This window comes from Aphelocoma coerulescens, chromosome 5 (genome assembly GCF_041296385.1).
Source record: "Aphelocoma coerulescens isolate FSJ_1873_10779 chromosome 5, UR_Acoe_1.0, whole genome shotgun sequence".
NCBI classification, from domain to species: domain Eukaryota; kingdom Metazoa; phylum Chordata; class Aves; order Passeriformes; family Corvidae; genus Aphelocoma; species Aphelocoma coerulescens.
Genome location: NC_091019.1, coordinates 33,300,027 through 33,320,701, shown reverse-complemented (window position 1 = coordinate 33,320,701; position 20,675 = coordinate 33,300,027). Strand labels below are relative to the sequence as shown.

Here is a 20,675-nt window from a genome sequence, read left to right as displayed (position 1 = left end):
CACCTCAGCCTAAATACTGAATGGTGTTGAAACACTACTTAACTTGGCTGGGGTGATGACCAGCAGGGCTCCTTGGGGCTGATGCTGCTTCTTCATTCTTAATTCTGCTTTTGAAGACTTAAATTCTCAACTTAATCAGGGTAAAGTGAGGTTCCCCATGTTACATTGTTTTCATGCCAAATGACATCCTTACCCATGTGCTTAAACAAGTATTCTGTGTAATTTGCTCTTCTGAGTGGAAAATACACTGTAACACTTTTAATCATTCTCTCTGCAGAAAAAAGAGTGTTTTCATCAGGGAATATGTTCCTGGCGTTTGTAGCATGTACTCATTTATTGTCTTGCTTCCCAGTTCTCTGTGCAGATAGGTAAAAACAGGAGTGCTGGATGCTGAAATGCTTATATGCCTGGCTGGTGGCATGTGGCACAAGTTGTCACGGGCACTACCATGTGACTGGGCATATGGCCTTTTCCCCACGAGTTATTAATAATCAAATGCAAGTACAGCAACATTGTCTACTTTTGTAGGAGCAGAATTTTACAGGAGTGAATTGAGCTGGTTGTACTCATTTTCCCTCAAATAGGAGTCTGAATGTTGGGCACCTGCCACTGCCACTGCACACCCAACTTTGCATTGAGAAGGGGTACTTAGCTAGTTCAGGCTCCAGCAGTCTGGATAACATCAGCTGGGTGATGAAAAGTTAGAAATAGATGGCCAGGCCTTTACCCCTGTTGTTTTGGCAAGTGATATTGGGTAATATTGGCAATAATTCTGTAATGCAGGTAGGTGAAACTTGGCAGTCTAAGTGTGGGGCCCTGGGTACAGCCTGTACCTGGCTGGATAACCCACTCGGTGAAGCATGCTGGAGAGCACCTCTCCTGATCAGAGGGGTGAGGAGTAATGTTTCTAGGTCAGCAGCAATATGCCACCTCAAGAAAGCTCCTAAAAAGTACAAGCAACTCAACATCCTTAGGTAAGTCTGTCCTGTTTGACACAGACTTGCTATTGCTTCTTGAGTATCTCCATATGGTGCTATTGGGGTAGTGGGATTGGGACAGAATTGGTTCTGCAGAATTTTTTTTTTAGCATGGCTCTGCACTGTATGCAGAAATGGGCTCTTTGGACTTACTTCAGGGGAAGAGATGGCCAAAACAGACCAAAAGCCTGATGATCTAAAAGAAATACCTTTGCTCCTAAAAAGGTGAGTGAAAAATCCCCACCTGTTTGGTAGTGCCATTCAGGCTTCCTGTAGGCTGTGCTTCCAAAGAATTATGTGCAATTCTCCTGCTAGTTCAGTACCTCCAGCATTACCAAAGAGTGTGTGAAAAACAGCTGCATGGGAATATCTTCGATGTTAGAGGGCAGCTCAGCTATCTGTTCTCAGGACAGACACCAAGTCTGGCAAGCAGGAAGGTATTTATACTGTACTTTAGTAAGTATTGACCTGAAAGAACTTGTCACTGTGCATTTCCCAAAAACGTTTTAAAAAAACCTCTCTAAGCTTTAATTAAACTGATTTGGTACATTTTTGAGAGTATGATGGTGTGATGGCAATATTCTCCTTGATTTGCTGAACTAGCTTATCTGAATTGGAGAAGCTTGCTTGGTGCTTCCTTGGGATGAGAAAGGCATATGAAGAAGTGTGGGGTGCAAGGACTTTTTCGTCTTTATTATGTTCTCCTAGTATAGAGAGAGTGTGGAAATATTAAAATATATTTAAAACAATTTTAATGCATTTAAAATACTTGAATGTTCACTGAAATGTAGGCTCTTAATATTGCCTTAAAATAACTTCAGCCTCCCTGCAGATGTTGACTGCCTCCTGCAGAAATGGCTCCATGGCTCCTGGAGCTTCTGGCTTGCTTTAGGAGGTACAGAAACCATCTGATAGTTTGTTCTTTCCTCTGTTCCTTTAAATAGGTTGACAATATAAAATGCAGGAAGCACAATGCTGTGTTTTTAGGCTATATTGAGCCAGATTGGAACCAGTGTCTGGAACCAGCAGGAAAAATTATCTAAGGATGCTGGGGTTACAGAGTAGAATTCTATGTGACTGGGCTGGAGCTGGCTGCTCTTTAAAGATGTGTGGTTTGGGAGGAGAGGATTGCTGTTAGAGAGGCCTGTCTGCTCCTTCAGAGGTAATTTAACAGCCTGCCTTCCATTTAGGCAAGGGAAATGCTATCAATGTATTTTTTCATATTGTATTAAATGACCTGTCTGTATGTCATGGCCTAATTGTGTTACCCCAGAGAGCAGTGGATAGAGGATGATTTTCCTTGAAAGTTTTCTTTGCTGCATTTGAAAGGGACTGCTCCCATCTGATTCAGCTGCCAGGCAGCCAGATTTCTCTCTGCTGGTCAATAAACAGAAACTGCTGTTTTATGCACCAGAAGCTGGGGTACTGGCTGCTATAGTTATGACTTAATTACTAGTGTCAGATTAGTTAAGATTTGGATATTGCATCAAGCTAAGGATCTGTCTACTAGGGATGTACAGGTTGAAAGTGAATCCATATATCTGCTTTAAACAGATTTGTAGTGGCATCTGTTCTGCCCAATGGTTTTTACAGGGAAAACAGCCCACAGACAATAAGACTGAAACACTTCAATGGGTACTTTCGGTAATAAACATTTTTTGCATTGACAAGCCATGTGCACTTGACTCTTCAGAAATGTGGTAAGTGTTTAAGCATCTTCTTTTACAGATCAAGAGTCTGAAGGAGGCTCAGAAAGGTTAAAGTCTTGATTTACACTGATTGCTCAGGCTTCATTGACTTTCTCTTTGAATGTCTTTCCCGCTGGGCATTTAACTGACATCCCCTTCCTTAGTGCTTCAATGCATGTTTAAATAGTCATGGCTCTTCTACAGGGAATGCAGGGGTAATAAGGAAAATTGAAGTGAATATACCCTGCTGATGCACAGTGCCAGCATGCTTTGCCCCCCTAGCATGATGCCTCTCCTCATTGGGTATCTTTAGGATGCAGTATTGAGAGTGCTCAGGTCTCTGTTTGCAAGTGGGACATCTTGCAGTGCTGCAAGGTGAAGGCCCTTGTAATGAGTGGCTCAAATGAGGCAGACAGTAACGAGTTGTCCAGGAATGGTTTATTGTCTCCTGCCTGGCAGAAAGAAGAGTGTCACTGTGATTTGTACTTACCTAGCTATGCAGTTGAATTTTATCCTTGAATTTGATTCCTGGCTTTGACAAAACCCCTCATGTGAAACACATGGCATTTGCACAGGGTTCTTAATTAGAAGAATTCATCATAAACATGGGCATCTTTCTCTTATTATTGTGGCAGGGGATAGAGATTAATCACATCCTCAGAAATTCCTCAGAAATGCATCTGTTGTACTGATCTAAGTGCATCTGTACTATTTTATGAAGCTGGCAATCCTTGATGTCTGCAGAAAGATGAGGTTCCATTTGATATTGCTGTGCTACCATTATTATGCTTGTAATTAGTTAATGAACTAGTGACTTTTGAGTTGAGGTAGTTCCACAAGGCTTGCTATCTGTTGATCAGCAAATGCTTGACACTTGCATATTCAAAAGTATCTAGATCTGCTGGGATAAAGGGAAACAATCATGGCATGTTTAAATTTTTCACAGCAGCCCTCTCCTAAAACATCTATGTTTTCTTCTCCCATACTGCCACTAGAAAGGAAGGAATAGAGTGCAAGAAAATAATTTGCTATGATAATTTCAAAATGAGCAGCTTGGTTTGGGGCAGATCTTGCACCCTGTGTTCTCTCTCTGCCCTCCCTCAGGTGGCCATGGCATGCCATTTTGAAAGCATTCAAAGAAGAGAAAGTGCATTGTCTATGCAAAGTTCAGGAATTAGAGGTTAAAAATGGCTTATCAGGTTCTTCTATGTGAAACCTAGCTTCCAGCACCAGGAATTAACTGCTTACCTTCAGGTTTTGAAGGGTCTGTGTCTTTTGCAGAGAATAAAGCAAGAACATCTTGCTTGCTGCAAAGCACATCAGTATTATTTGAAATGTTTGCCAGGGGTGCAGCAGGGCCCTCCTCCTAAGATAGGAACTATTGGACTGATGCAGAATGGATTTTAGTGGGTTTTTTAGCCAATAACCTCAATTTATCTCCTTGGGGAAATCTTCTAACTGGTTTGTTTCCTTTCTTCCTCTCCAGATGGATATCATGGTATTAACAGATGGCTAAGGAGAAGTGTTTCCTTCCCTGACTAAAAAGGAAGTGAACGTATGGAAGCTGTCTCAGGCATGAGCTTTGAGCCCTCTTTTAACTTGGCAAAGACTTTGCTCTCAACCCTGGAGCCTTGAGGAGCAACACCAGTGTGGCAGGCAGACGCAGATGGGGAAGCCCACATAGGCAGCTTACAGGAAGAACGGAGTGTGTTTTGAGGAGGCCAGTGTTGTAGCAGGTGGGCACACTTGTACTGTACTGGGCCAAATCCCACTCTGGCTCTCACAGTATGTCAAAGTTGGGATTTTCAGCTGCTTCTGTCCTTTAAGCATGAAAGCTAGGTCATCAATGGTATGACTGGAGAGGAGATGAATATTTGTCCATGTGTTAATGAAGACCTGCTCTTCAGTGACTGCTTTGCACTGCTGGAAGCAGTTGATTAAATAAAACACTGTGGGTTTTAGATTAGCAAGGTCTTTTGGGTGAAGGACGTGGGTAGTTCTGGAAGTAGATGTTTGATGAAGCTGTTTTTGTGCTTTGCAGTTTTCCATTTGAGCTGAGATGGAAAGGGAGTGTTAATCACTTTTCAAGGGTGCTGCAAGACATGACTGCAGTCTTGTGAACTTCATTGATTGTGCCCTCCAAAAGATCTTGCTGGAACCATGCAAATGGCAGAAGCGGTAGACAGCTGTGGTGGCTTGCTGAAAGAAGCAAGAATATTTGATTTGAGAGCCTGCAAGCAATTATTACTGCTCCTCTTGCTCTGAGAAGGCACTAATCTCTGCAGGTTATGATGAGCAGCTATGCCATTCTGGCAGATTTTGCCAGCTGCCAGTAGGGACACTGCTTGGGAGGCTGTGAAACACAGGAGCAACTAGTCTTACCAAGATATCCCTCCATGTGTCTGCAAATAATGCCTGTATTTCCTTGTCCATGGGTACTGCCTCCCCTTTGGGCTGTGAGAGAGGCAGAGGCTGAGCCAGTACAGTCCCATACCTGCGGGAGATGTGGGCCCTGCTAGGTCTAGAGACAGAGGTCATCTTCCAGTAACTGGGCTGAGAAGACACTGAGGGATGTTAGTTGTATTAAGAAGGAGTGTCGGGGGGGGGAAACAGGAGAAGCAAAAGCCAAGTTATCACCACCAGATGCTGGCGGTGGTCCCTGAGGAAAACTATTTTTGCTCTGTTGCCATGTTTGTACTCATGGTTAAAGCACTTGGGTGGAGGTGAAGACAGCATTCTGGTAATGTTTTGCTTCAGATGGGTTGACTGCAAAGAGAATTCCTATTGTTAGCCTGGTATTAACCAGGGGCTTATGGGAGGAATGATGGCTGTTAGTTGCCTGGTAACATGAAAGTTTGCAGTGAAGGGTAACATAAAGTCATTATTAACTAAAAGAAGTTGAGGGAGTTCCTCTTAGTTAGAAACTTACTACTTCACACAGGTTAACACAGTGCTCTGGGAAGAGATTGAAGGGGTGAATGTGTGTAGGAAAACAGAGGGTGGGGATGGGTGTTCTATATATGCTTTCCCCACTTGCTGCTTCCCTACAAAATTTATCAGTCATTTGGAAATTGGTTCTGGCAATATTGCTCTATATGTTATAAGAGGAGGAGTCTGTCAAAGGCATACCTGATGGGTGAGGGAGTAACTGTAGGATCTTTCATCTGTTAGGATGTTACCAGGGTAGAGATGGTCATTTGCTGGGGTGGCTGCTGCACCCCCATCTCCAGCTGACCACCTAGTGGAGGACAGGGTGGAAAGGTGCCAGTTGGACCAGCAGCTCTCAGTTCAGCTCCAAGGACAGCTGGAGCAGCCTTGCTGGAAATACCCTTCCAGTTTGAGACACTGGTCCAAATGGCTCCATAACTCAGAGAGTGAATATTAACCTGTAGATAGAAAAGTCTCACAGCCTCTTACTCAGTGCATCTAAGTGGCATGGGATGGGAAGAGCTTGCAGGGGGCCTGGCAGGATGGATAAAGAAAGCTAATTTGGACAGAAAGCATATTGCAAGTGACAAGATAGGACCAACTTTGTTTCCTTGTGCTTTTCCCCCTGGCTCTAGACAGCAGAGAACAGCAGTTACTTAACATCCCTGTAGACCTTCCTCATTTTCAGAAGAAGAAAAAAAGGGACACTATTTTTTTTAGGAAACCAAAGATATGGTTGCATTCACAGTTTCTGAACAGAGTTGTCTGGGAGATTTGTACATGTTATTTGTGTGGGTATATACCGAAAGCCTTGAAGTTCTCATTGCAGAGACTTTTTTCAGTACAGAGGATTTTTATCATCTTTGTACTTATTTTCCTGTTTTGTTTAAAGTAATTCAGGTCTATTGTTTCTCCTACTGCTTTGAGTGGTACAAACAAAATACTGGCAAGCCATTTGGACACCTGAGCAAAAGCACTGGAGATCAGAACACCTCCCTGTATTTACCAAAAGAATTGACATACTTGCCTAATAAGAAGCCAAACCTGATCAATTTGGCTGATTTGCTTCCATCCCCACCAAGCAGAGGTTTGTCAGGAATACCTTTAGTTTAAAAGCCCCTGAGGCATCCCGCAGAAATGGATAGTGGAGCAGGCAGCTCTGGGGTCCAGCTGCCTTCTTTCCTCTCAAGCTTCTCTTGTCTTGGGCACCCATAAGCAGGATTTGGGGCATCCAAGAGCTGGGGACAGGCCAGGTTACCCTCCTGTGTGAGGGTGGGCTTACTCAAGATGGGATCACTCACACATACATCCTTTGATAAAGTCACCAGTGACTTGCAGTGGATAGACCCCTCTTTAGCTGGAGCTGATCTCTGAGCATTGCAGCAGAGGCCCTACCAGCAAAAACTAGTGAAGCGCTTTCAACTCCATTCCTTAAAACCACAATAAATGAGCATTTACTTGTGATTGTTGTATTATCTCAGCCCATGGGATTTTAATAGATTTTTTTTAGTGTTCCCAAGTTAATCAGCCTTCTTGAGATAGGTATCTCTTTTCTCTTGACACCTATCAGCATGTGTTAGACCTGGCACAGTAGGACTTGAGCTGTTGACACTGCTTAATGCAGAGATATAAATTGCTATTGCTTTGCCTTCGCCATGGTGCATGGTCTGTGTCAATTGTCTCTCTCAAAGGCAGCCATTTCTGAAGCAGTCTTTCTCATATTACAATTTTGCCTTCAGTGAGGAAAATCACTTTTCTGCAGTGTGAAACATGATTTCTTCCCTAATCTGTGACTAAAGATCAACGAACTTTTGAAAGATACCTTGTTACCACCCTCTAACAAAATTTCATTTTGTTTTTGTTAGAATTTCATTTTGTTAGAATTTCATTTCTAAAAAAATGTTCATTTTCTTGTTCCACATGACTGACAGATATGTATCAATTCCAGGCCTCTAGTGTTGCAGTACAAAGCTCTGCTTTGTGTTCATTTGCAGGACCTGTACCAGGCAGTTACCCTCTGTGAACTGGCATACAAACATGGGTAGTGTGCAGTCCAAGTGTATCAGCAAGATAGGTGTGCAAAAATTGCTCCATTTTATGATGGACATACCTCACAAAGGTTTGATGGTGGGAGACAATTTTCTGTTGTTTAACTTCATCAGTTTCTAATGAAACCGATGCTGCTAAGCCCTTCTGCTCCACCAATTTGGGGCATTGGTTGCTAAAGTGTCAGCTTTCCAAAATTATCCAAATGTACCAAGTGTTTGACTCTTATAAAAAGATAAAAGAAATGTTCTGGCAAAAGGATACCTTTTTTCCTTCTTCTGGAGGATTCTCCTGTGGGTATCTTTGATGCTTAACGTGACTACAGTTAGTTGTATTTGAGGAGTAAATAGCTGTCAATCAACTTTTTTTGTCTTTTTCACGTTCTTTGGAGTAGCCTGTGAATGACATGCTGAAAAACAAGCTGTTGACCAAGCTGTGTGTTGATATGGCAGGCCTGGAAAACAGTCTTATGATACTTGTTTCAAGGCTTCTGTAGATCACTACCAGACCCGGAAGTAAACTCTAGCATTGAAGGAAAAGTTGGCTTTATATTATTTGTGCTGGTCTTGTAAGCTGCCTTTGGCTGAGCTGTTTAGAGAAGAAGATGAAAAGACTGAAAGTGGATGCTCCTAACAGTCTGATGGGTGTTCTGAGAAAAGTTAGTCACAAGAGCTCCCCAAGAGATAAGAAGTGCAGTGATGTGCTGCTGATCAGCGGGGGCAGGAAGCAACACCATGCTGGGTGCAGGCATCAGAAATGGCTTTGGTGAATGAAGTGGGCAGAGCCCTGCAATTGCAGTGGGGCTGAGGCAGGAGCTGAGCATCTCCTCTCAGCACCCTGCTCCCAGGGAGGAGGCTCTGCCACAGCCACAGCACACTGCGAGGTTTCCTTCTCACGTAACTAGAAACTGGTTCTGTGTGCACTGGGTAAGGACCTAGCTTTAAAAAAACCAAAAGCAAGAAACAAGCTAAAAAGTACTGTGGTATTGCTATGGTATTGCTATGGTAACAAACATCTAGAAATTCAGGCAGATCTCTGTATCAGCTGTAGGCTTGGGCTTTATAGCCTGTGCCCTGGTGGTTGCATATGCAGTCAGAGACAGAAATGTTGCTGTAAAGGGAAACAGCAGCAGGTTTATGATACCTTGGGATCTTTCCAAATATGAGACCTACTGCTCCCTCTGCTCAAGGCAAGCTAGGAGCAGTTGCAGGCAGTTGGTGTGGGTCTGTCACTGCATGTTTGCTACCCATCCAGGCAATGAGAGATGAGTGGCCAAATGCATTCTGCTGCACTGGAATATCCTGCAGTTTGAGTTTAAGAACAGCTTGGGTCTTTCATCAGACATTCAGAGGGCTTAGACTAGCTGAAGAAAATGGGTATCATTTGCAGCTTCCAGCAGCACGTTCAGTGGCAGGCCTGGGAGAAGGCAAAGGGAGTTCAGCTTCTTCCCTGGTGTGGTGCTTATTTGTCTGTGCAGTGGTTCTGGGTTTTGCTTTGTTTTCATTCTTGTTTTCCATTTTTGCACTGTTTTGGGCAGTGTTAAAATCATACTAGAGGGAAGGTGCCAGTAGCAGAGCATGTTTAGTTTCTGGCAGAGATGGAGCAGGTCCTTCCAAAGCATACCTACAGCATGGGGTTTCTTGGTAGCTTGTATAGCCATTTGTCTCTCCACAAGCATCTGCTGGAAAACACAGCAGGACTGGGCGATAGATAAGGAGAAAAAGGGAAGAAACTTCCAGAATGGCAATTACAGCAGTGTAGGGGACCCTGCTATAATTACAGAGGCTGATGTTACAAGAGGAAAAGACCTGTCCTGAGAAGGTCTGGCTTTGAAGAGGAAAAAAGACCTCAAAATGACAAAGATGATGAGGGAACTGGAGCATCTCTCTTGCGAGGAAATGCTGAGAGAGCTGGGCCTGCTCAGCCTCTAGAAGAGATGACTGAGAAGGGACCTTTTCAGTGTGTCTAAGTATCTTGAAGGGAGTGTGTCAGAGGATGCAGCCAGGCTCTGCTGGATGGTGCTGAGCAATAGGACAAGAGGCAATGGGCAGGAAATGATGCACCTAAACATGAGGAAGAATTTCTGTCCTCTGTGGGTGACCATCCACATGGAACAGATTGCTCAGAGAGGTTGTGGAGTCTTCCTCACTGGAGATACTCAAGAGCCATTTAGACACAATCCTGTGCTGTGTGCTCTAGGATGACCCTGCAGGTCATCCTCCTGGACAGGGAGGCTGGACCAGATCACCCCCTGTGGTCCCTTTCAACTTTACCCATTCTGTGATTCTGTGAAAATGCTGCCTCCTAAAAAAAAAAAAAAGTCTTGTTTCCTACATCCCTCCCTAAGGATGATCCTGACAGGATCCTAGCATGTGTAAAGACAGCTGCCTCTTGGAATGAAAAGACTTCTCTGGCTTAGTGCTGCTCTGGCTCCACTTGGGACCAAGTTGTGGGCCTGACTACGATTTCAGGCTTCAAATTTGTTAAAGCTACTGTGTGTGAGATATCACTGGGGACTTGATCTGGACACTTTTGGCATGCCACTTGTTTCTGTTCTACTTTGCACATGATTGCAGGGAAGCAGAGGAAGAACTCCGGGGAGTTCAGTCTCTTCATGAGGACACACGTTGGCATGTAATTATGTGCAGTCATGCCAGTTAAAGCTTTTAGTGGACATTCATGGTAGAAGTAGCTTTGTATTAACACTTATAATTCAGGATTGCCCTTTTTGCTGAGTGCATAACTCTACAGCTTTAAATACACCTTTTTTTATATTGACCTGGGGAGGAAGGGACAAGAGGGAGAGCTGTAGGCTGTGTGAGTGACAACTGTATAAAGAGCTGTATCTACTGACAGATCATGAAGAGTCCTTAATCAGTACATGTTGCTTAAATATCTGTTAATTAGGGAGAAAGATTGAAGAATGCTGTCCTGGCAGTTGGCTGGATTGTGAGCACTGAGTGTTACTCACTGAGCATGAGAGCTACTGTGCACGTTCTGGCTGCAGGGACCTCACTGGCAGCTGCCTTTGTGCTAATCAAAAGTAAGATTTGAACAGGTAAATCTGCTTTGTTCAGTACAAAGTGCTCTGCTAAGGAGTGTTGCTCTTTATTGGCATTTGGGTGTGTTGCTGGTCCAACTACCTTCAGCACTGGCAGAGAGAAAGTGCCTGGAATAGGGCATGCAGATGAATACAGTGCCTGGGTGCTGCTGGTCCACAGTCTTGCCATGGTCAGACTCATACAGAATACTTTTTACATTCAGCCAGCTATGGTAAGAAATGCTTATTCCAAACTGTAATGCAGAATTCCAAGCTAATTCTCATTCACCTTTTGTAATCTAAGGACAGGCCTCCTGCATCTTTGTCCCTGTCTATAACTGTTCTTTCAAGTTCTTGGGTGGCTGGTTTTCAGGGTTTGGAGGTTTTTTTAAGTTTATTTTGTGATATCTTTGGTGCTTGCAACCACAGTTCTGCGTTTGATTGGGGGTTTTTCGTGGTTTTTTTTGTTTGGTTTTTTTATCTACTCTGAACAAACCTGTCAGCACATTTCCTTTGTTCATGTTTGTTCATCGCCCGCGTTCCGTTGTGGAGCCAGAAACGCTGAAACCCAACAAGAGCAAGCCAGAAATGTGAAGAATGCCTCAAATTTTTTTTCTATTTGGGAGAAAATGGGCTGTTTTACAGACTCCATATCTCAAACAAGCTGTTTTGCTTTTAACCTTTACATCACCACCACAACCTCCAGCTAAAAGTTTATACACTATTTGTATTCTGGGTAATGAACGCCATTTACAACATAGTTAAAATGGTTTCTAAACAAGAGCCATTGTCCAGAGCAAATAAAGACTTATAAGAAAGGGAACTTTAGTGTGCTAAGCAGTTTAATTTTTCCAAAATTCTGAAAGATAGTGGAAAATAGGGTCTTCTGTGAGTACTCTGTGTGTGTTTGTTTCTCATTGTTTACATTTTTGTTGTGGTTGAAATCCTGCTGATGTCACTGGCAATTTTACCACTGAATTTAAGTAGTAAGTTACAGTCAGTCAGACTTTTACATTGAGCACAAAGCCTATGTGCTTCATGTAGCTTTGTGTGGAGAAGAGAAAGCAGATCTCACTGAGCAGTGCTCATCCTCATAAGCAACCCTGTGGATTTCATGGAGCTGTGACAGGACTTGATGTGTCTATGTTTATTTTTCATTCATATTTAGTAAGGCTGCTGAAGGCCTGGGCAAGGTTCTTTGGCCAGTGGCATTTTGAAGCTGTTCTCTCTCTTTGGTGAAAGAGGTGAAAAACGCACCTGCTCGGTGCCCCTTAGGCCATGGGAGGTAGCGAGGCTGTTGTGTTGCCCAGGGTTATGAATGGAAGTCACTCAATCCTACTGCTTGTACTTAGCTGTCATACTTGGGAAGAGAAGACTCTTCTAAAAAGCATCCAATGGATCTTGAGAAGGAAAAACTGTCTTCTTGACAGGATTGGTTATACTCACACAATGCTCCTCTAGGAAGCCAAAGGTTAGGATCACAGCCCCAGCTATCAGAAACAGACACTCACATTTCTTGCTGTGACCCATACGTGAACTTTGAAAAGTGAAAACTTGCTCACAGAGTGGAAACTGCTGAGCTGATGACTGGGTTGTGAGCCAGCTGGGTGGCTGAGAGAGGAGGGGGGTATGTCAGGAGTGCAGTTTTTGGGTGAGAGGGAAATGGGACTTGGTTGCATGACTCTGGGAGCTTTTTAAAAATGGAATTTGGGCAAAATTTCATTAGTTGAATATGTGGAGAAAAATGCCAGACATATCTTTTCATAAATGAACTCAAAACCAGCAGCTCCCAAAATCTGCCTGATCAGATTTATGGTTAAGCCAGGCCAAAAGAAACAGCTATAGCCTGAGGTTTCTGTAGTGGTGTTATTGCTGACCACAAAAAATTCAAACATTACTTGATTTGAAAATCAAGTTCTGTGTCCTTTACCTTCTGGATTTTGAATTTCTAGACATCCACCTTTTTCTTTTTTGCAACTATGACAGCAAAAATTTATCCTATCCATAGAAAAGCTGTGAGTTCTCCTAACAACATAACCCAGGAGTTTTATCTTTACAAGATGTCCTTACACTACAGAACTTTGAGCACTGTGTGTGCAGAATCAGATGATGCCCTTTGTATTGGACAGGGATTGATTGAGTGATGCATTTTAAAGATCCTCACTATCATTGACTTTGTTTTGCTGCAGTTTGCACCTGCAGAATGAGACAAGGGGCTATGTGAGGGACTGTGGCACTTTGTGCATGGGCAGAACTGTATTTCCATGAGCAGTGGTCGTGGCCATACCTGTCCCGAGTGTATTTTTGTGGTTCTGCTCTTCCTTATGTGCCCAGCTCTTTCCTGGTAGACAGTGATTAAATGGCAGAGCTGGGGTGCTGTTGAGGAGGCCTCTATTATTTGTGTGATTGAAGTCTAGAATGACAGAGGCCTGTATTGCGTAATACAGGTGTTTTTCATATTTGACAGGCATTCATGAGCCCGCTGCATGATTCTTCATTGGTATGCATCCTTGATTAAATTTGCTGTTGGGGAGGTGAATTTAATGCCTTCGCAAATGGAGACCCAAGCAGAAGCAGAGTGCAGCTCTTAGGGTTTTGTCTGTTCGCATTGATCGCTAGGTCCTGGAATTGGAGCAATGCAGTAACTGAAAAATTAATCCATTAAAATGGAATATCATTTGGCTCCTAAACAAAATGGCAATGGCCCAATAGTCTCAAATCTTCATGGACAGATAGGCAGTGACTTTTTCCACTGTTAGAAAACAATGTTGCATGCTGCAGGGCTGAATGCCTGGCAGAGAAGATGTCTGCGTGAAGAAGGTCTTATACAAAAAGACTCATTTTTGTAATAAATCACAGATATGTATGCACCATCGCTATTGTCACTGCAGAAGGAATGTCAGTACAGTCTTTGGGAGTAGATCTCATAGCTTCAAACCTCCAAAATACAAGTTGCTACATTGCTAGCTGAAGGTCATTCTTGGAATTCTCCAAGAAACCAGGTCATGATTCGGTGGCAACATGAGGAGCTATATTAAGTCACTCTGCTAAATGTCACTTTGGTTGTTGGTTTACAGACAATTTGCATTTTCATATTAGGTCTGTCTGACTCCTAAACAATATGTCCTGCCAAAAGCCTTTCTTCGTGATGTTCAAAAGCTAATGTGAGGAGGAGCTGTGTGGAGCATTGTGGTAAATTACCTGACTCATCAAGGTCAGGTCCTGCTCAGGTGTTATTTCCTGGAAACACAAGGTCCGTGCAGGCTCTGGAGCTGTGGGCCAGCCTTCAGAAGCAGCATGGTACTGGGCCCAGCTGGCACAAAGGCAGGAAGGAGTGTGGCTGCTGAGGCCAGACTGCCACCTGGCTCGATCTGCAGGATATGCAGTGTTTCTCACCTGCCTGGTGCAGCTACTGTGACAGGTGTGACAAGATCAGTCTGGTGATTAACATGGGGAGAGAGGAGGGAGTTGGTGCAGAATTGGATTATATTTAAAATCATGACTGTTTGAGCAAGACCTGCTAACAAAAACACACTAGGAAAAAATTTTTCCTTGTTGGAAGCCAGGGAGAAATTCCCACCTCCTGCTGTGGGGCTGGCTTTGTCCCTGGTGGGGGTGTGAAATGTCCTGAGGTGTACCCTTGTCTTCCTGGCTCAGCTGTGCATGTGCACAGTATTTCTGTGGAGTGTGAATGTTGGCTAATTGCAAAGCCACACTATTTTATTCTTAATCTTCTGATCTCCATTTAAAGCTCTAGCTCTTGAGGATGAATGATTAAAAAGGTACTTTAGCTTCCTTTCTCTAGCCTTAGCAAAAAGCCCTTGCAGGGTAATCTTGAAGGAAAAGAAAATGAGCCCCAAGATTAATATAATTAAATACTTTAATACTTTGGGTGAGTGATGCCTGCTTCTCAGAGCTAGCTGACCTCTGTTCATTTCTTAGATAACCAGTTCACTGCTTACTATGGTAGCAGCTTATGAAGCCTAAAGTTGCTTTGTCCTTTTCTGTGAAAATATCCGTGGCGGCATCTGTCACTCCAGACAGTTGTGATTCACTGGGAGGAAAGGACTGAATGTAGGTCACTTGAGTTCAAAGGGAATAGACTAGATATCAGCACGGCAGGCACATACACATGTTGTGTCTGTGCAGACAGCATAGGTGGGGAGTGGGCAGAGAGAGGTGCAGCTTATGTGACTGATGATTTATGAAGACATAGACCACCCTCATTTGAACTGTCTTGTTGGCTTTTTGGCTGTTACAAGGTAACCATGGGGGCATCATCTTGATACAGAATACTATATGTCAGTCTGTCTTGATACAGTTGCTATAAATCAGGGTTCAGGTGACACCCAAGTGGCCACTGCGCATCTAATGCTTAGAAGACAAATAACAAAATATTGTTCCTTTTTTTCTTTGTTTTCCTAAGTCAAAATCACTGGGAAACCAGAGGCATTCTTTGCATATTTAAATGTCTGTGAAGATGGGGATATTTTTCCAAAAGAAAAAAATGCGTCTTCATGTAGCATTTTTTACTCTGAAGGACCTCAAAGCACACTTTTACAAATAGCGTAGGTATGACCTTTAGTAGAGCAGTATTCCTACATACAGTAAGTAACCTGGATGGCTTTTGCTGAGGAGATTTCCTGTGTGATACTAAACAGATGTCTGAATGCAGACAGCTTCGTGTCCATGTGACCATCTTCTCTGTGCAGAACCTTCATACCCAGAGGCACTGTGTCCCCAGCTACCCACTGGGATCTCTTTCTGACAGTGCTGCTGCTTTGGTGCGGGTGCCAGCATGAATGGCCTAGTCCCTTAGGTGGTGTCATGGATATTTGTGGATGTGCTTGAAAAACAAGTGCTGTTTCAGGGAACAGCAACCCTACAGACATCACACTCCCCTCTTGTGCTGGTAGTCAGCAGTTTTGAAGGCCATCCACTCACTGTTTTTCATGGGGTTTTCCACATTGTTTTTCTCCTGGAGTGGAATACAAAAGCATAAAGGTTTCGACAAGCAAAAGTGGCAGTGTTCATGTCACAAGAGTTTGCCAAATAGAGAACAAATGACGTTACTCCAAGGTATGAGATAGACTGAACAAACATAGAAACCAGATGTATGCAAGTCTGGACATGTGGGTGTTTATACAAAATCAATGTATGTAAATATCATAAATATATTAAACCAAGAAATTATATTGTACATTTTCGTAATAGACACCTGTGTGCACTAGACTTGAAGCTGAGGGAAGAAATGGGCCTTGGCAACTGCATTACCTCATCTGGGGTCTGGATTTCTGTGTTTCTGAGCAGCCTCATTTCCTCCAAGCTGTTTGGAAGAGAGTGCCCTCAGGTATGTGAAGCCCTTTTGGCTTCCATTACTTTGCTTTATTTGACACTCCTGAAAACAAAAGACCAAAAGGATACCTTAGGGCATCGTTTCCCCTCCCTCCAGTTATGGGCATGTCTTCCTGCCTCTGGGCAACTGGGCCAGAGCACTGTTTAGGGTCTAACCCTTGTTAACTGCTGAAAGTCTTTTCAGGATCAAAAAGCTGGGTCAAAGATGGACACACTTTATAGAAGTCATCTCCTGCTGTATATCTATATATACTATATCTGCCTTGGCCAGCAGCAGAGCAGGATAAACAGTAGTATTGTGCATCTGTCACATGAGAGGTTGTATAATAAATTCCAGCTTCTCAGGTTATCATTCTACAATGAATATACATCAGGACTGCATTCAGAGGGGAAACCAAGTTGGCAGGATTTATGAATTGATTGTTAATCTAAATGGGCATGGAGAGAGGTTAGTTGGTGCAGAAGCCAGTCACTGCATGTGGAAATAACTTGTTTGCACACAGTGTGGTGCTGAGCTCCTGTAACCAGCACGGCAGCAAATACCCCACACTCTTTGGGGCTGCTGTTGGCAAGATGAGTGACACTGATGTGTGCTGCAGTGCTGGCACTTGAGCACTCTGTGTTACTTTTCGCTGCCCTCCAGTTGTCAACCCATGCTGCCTTGCATATCTTTGAGAGTTGGGCAAAGTGATCCAGCCATGCTTCCTGCAAGCATATCTTCCCTCCTCTAGACAAGGACTGCAGGATCTGGATGAGATATTACAGGAGGAATGCTTCTCCACAGAGACACTAAAGAGATGGCTAAGTAGGATCATTAGGCAGAGGCCACGTGGCTGCCTCAGAAGCAAGACTGCGAGTACTTACACATGAAAACAAGGAGTTGGGAGTGTCGTAGGGCAGACACCACCTTTCTGTGTGCTGAGAAGTTGGATGAGGGTATCAGAGAACCCCTGCTCATGATAGAGGCAGTAATTTAATTACTCAAGGGGGTTTTTTTGCTGCTACCTCTGTAAACTTCCCACACACTGTGTTGCTCTCTTATGTTGCTTTCTTCGCTAAAACTCCCCAAAAGACCAGCTGTTAAACCATACCAAGTTTGCTAGAAAGCAACCAAACCTTGTCCATCAACACATTGTTGTGACCTGTAAGTCAGCAACATCCTGTTTCTAAACTCTTCACACCAACAACCCGTGTCTGCTTGTGACTGACATCATGGTAGTGTGTGATATTCACCTAATCCATGCTGCAGGCAATAACATGGAATACATTGTGCCATCTTCTGTATCTCTTGGAGGAGGGTCTGAAAGTAGCATCCAAAAATTGCTGGTTGTGGGGAGGACGTTGCTGTGGAAACCAACCACAGAAATGTAGTTGTTTCTCCTTTCTTATCTTGTACAGACTTTCCACCTTTGCAGGCCACATTGTTGAGGACACTTTCCTTGTCCACAGCTCAATGTCTGGCAAAGCTGTGAGGGAAGAAAAGAAGAACGAAACAGAAAATATTTGGTGGAATGACATGACTTTCTAGTCGTGAGGCAGGTGTAGAGAGAAAGGTCTTCTCAGGGCAAAACCAGAAGAGAGTAGAGATGCAAGTCTTGCAGAGTTGGCAGAGAATTGCCTCTGCTTGGACAGAAGGCAATAAATGCCCAGAGACTATGGAAAAGAATAGGGAGGTGGAGAGGCACTTTGGGCAAGCAACTGTCCTGGAAAGCAAGCCCCAGCAGTCAACCTCTGTTTCTCACTTTCACCATCCCATGGCAACTACAGCTCTGTCACAGGGCTTGGAGAAGCCCTGTGAGCTGCTCACCATGGGCTTTTCTCAGAGGGCACTGGAAATAGCCCCTGTTGGGTGTCCGCTGCTGGTCTCCAGTTTGGAACTGGCAGCAGGCCTCAAGACTGCCCAGTGTTAATGGCAGTGGAAATTGTTTCGTGACCAGTTAGGTGCTGTGGGAACTGATCGAGTTGCTTTACTGTTTCCACTGTGTTACTCCAATTTGTGCAAGCTACAAATGAAACATTCAAATTGGTCTCTGGGCTCTGCTGTCAGCACTTGCACTTGTTCTTGAAGAACAGTGATGGTTCTATTTAACTGTGGTAATTTTTATTAAAATTTCATAGTAGAAGTTCCATAAGTGCATGGTTCCCAAACCACACTTAAAATGCTTTACACAGTTTAACAAAGCATGAATAAAATAGGCCCTGTGCTGTCAGGCACAGGCTTTTGTCTCTGAGGACTATGAGCAGTTTTTTGGAAGAGTGTACAGACTATTTCGTGAGACATAATGAAAGCCACGTGTGCACTGGGATTCCTAGCCCCAACTGGAAATGCAACACACCGTCTAAAGCAAATGCTTTTGGCAACAGGTTATTTAGCTCACGTGATCTTGCAGGTTCAGCCCATAGAGAGCAGCTTGCTCCCTCGGAATTTTTCCGGAGTTGCTGCAGCTCTCAGTCCTGCCCTGTCTGTGATCTGCGCCATTCATAGCCCATCCATGTGCCAGCGCATGGGTTACAGAGCTGAGCAGCACCTGTCTCTGAAACATCCCCAAGCACTGCTCTGCTTACCAGCATCTCACTGCTGGTGATGGGGCTGTGCTGGCTTGTCCTCTCCAGGACTTGTCTTCAGGTCACTGGGACAGTGCATGGAACATGTAGAGCGAGCATACAGAGAAGTGTCACACCGTGCAGGCCCCAGCAGCACCGGTGGGGTCTGCAGAGGTGACTTGGCTCTGACCTTTGTTCTGAGGGATGAGGATTTGCACAGCCAGCAAGTTTGTATCTCAATCTGATACAGTCTGGGTTGTTTCAATCTGGGTTGAAATTGGCATTAAACCAGTTCCGAGGAGGGAAATCTGCTGGGGGGAGTTGGACGTGCAGAACTGGTGGGAGGGAGGTGCTGGCAGGGTTGGGGGTTGTGGCAGTGACAGTGTGTGAGGCTGTGGCAGCGGGGTAAATTGAAGGGGGGCTTCAAGAGGGAAGAAGGTTTGGTGAAGTTGTTACTCCCTGGTTTGCTTTGTGTCCATATTGGTCAATTAGACCTTCTGGTCAGCTAGGTATTCCATGGAAAGACACTTACTAGGGATGGCTTGGAATTGAAGCTTTTAACTTCTGGGGTTTGACAGAGCTGAAGCAATTGTGAAAATGAGCTTAAAACAAAGGAGAAGAATGGCACCCCCTGCTCCATTAATGTGCTGGTGCTAAACACTTGTAAGAAGTGCAAGAGCTGCAGAGTATACGTCCTGTCACATAAAACTGCTGTTGGACTAATTTCACAGTAACTGTAAAATTATTAATTGCATTTACCTTTGAGAGTTTTACATACCTTACTCTAATTAAGTAATGATTCCTCATGACCCCTGCAGTATGGTTATTCTTTTTGAATTTGGCCAAGCCTGCTGTTAAAAAAATGCATCTTGGGACCCTGAATTCCCCAGCTCTGGTTTTAGTGGCTGTTAGCACGATGTGGCAGCTGCTGTGCCTGTGTCTGATGGCAGACTGTGACAATGCACAGAGATGAATGGCACTGTCTGTATTAGTCTTGCTATTTCACAAGGAATCTGGCCTAGAGGAATATCCCTGTGTTAGTTGACAAATGAGGCTCTCAAGTTTTCATGGACATGCATGGCATTAATTCCTTTCCCTTAATCCCTCATTTACAAAGTTAATTTTGCTATTTAAATAGTTTCTGGCCTCTCAAACCGTGTCAGAACACAAATAAGAACATGCTATCAACAGCACAAGAGCATCTGAGTCCATTTGGTCACTGAAAGGCAAAAGCATATGTGAAAATGAGAAATGGTGAAATAAGATTAGAAGGTTTACAGTATTTCCTGAAATTTTGATATGTGAAATTTTTTTTGAGGTCTCAGCAATGTTTGGGACAAAACTTAATTCGTGCAAACTGTTTGCTAATCCCTAGTCTAGACACTCACATTTCCAGTGCCTATTCATCTTTATTTCTGCTTTCATGTAGCACATTATTTTTTGTTTTTGATCTATCAGAGAGCATCAGTCATAAGGAACTGGGCTCTTCTGCTCCCCTAACTCGCACTTGTAGTTCCAGTCCCAAGCATGGGGATACAGGGCATGTAAATACGTCAAGGACCTAGGGGTATGAACTGTCCTGTTGGTATGGTAAAAGTCTTGACTCTGCATTCAGCTGTACATACTGTGCCTTTAACATACCAAAGCTAATATCTGCTTATATTGACTTCTTCCTGAAGTGAGAGGTGTTAATGTGAAGAGACAGGAAAGAGGGGGGTAGACATTAGTCCACCCTTCTCACAGGGTTTGGCAGGGTTTCATAGAGAACCTGCACTGTTCCTGTCAGGTATCATTTGACTTCACAGCAATAAACATCCTGTAGTCCAACATCTGTGTTCTAGGAATATAATCTGATAGAGCAAGGCACTCCTTAAAGATAAGTTTTATATTCACTTTGTCAGGCTAGTTTATAGCTGTCTAGTCTCCACTCCGGATTGTGTTTGCTCTGCTTTTTTAATCTGCCTTTGCTGCCGTGTGGTTTGTAATGAGCTGTAATGTCTAGGGCTTTTCTGAGGAGTTGCCACTGTGCTGTCTCTGCCATGTTTAGTGTCAGCACAGACCTGCTGAAATGTAAAGGTCTGCAGTGCCCTTATTGAG

General features: G+C 43.8%; 1 protein-coding gene across 4 annotated transcripts in view; it reads left to right on the top strand.

The window, feature by feature from the left end:
• GALNT16 (polypeptide N-acetylgalactosaminyltransferase 16) overlaps window positions 1-20,675 on the top strand; it is a 75,593-nt gene that overhangs the window by 13,209 nt on the left and 41,709 nt on the right. The window contains exon 1 of one of the 4 annotated variants that reach the window (XM_069017601.1): window positions 853-974. The exons of 2 other annotated variants lie outside the window; for them this stretch is intronic. The gene's annotated coding sequence lies outside the window, so the exon portion shown is untranslated. Of the gene's footprint in view, window positions 1-852; window positions 975-1,172; window positions 1,203-20,675 lie in introns of those variants that run through there. One more of the 4 variants, XM_069017602.1, reaches the window with a different exon arrangement.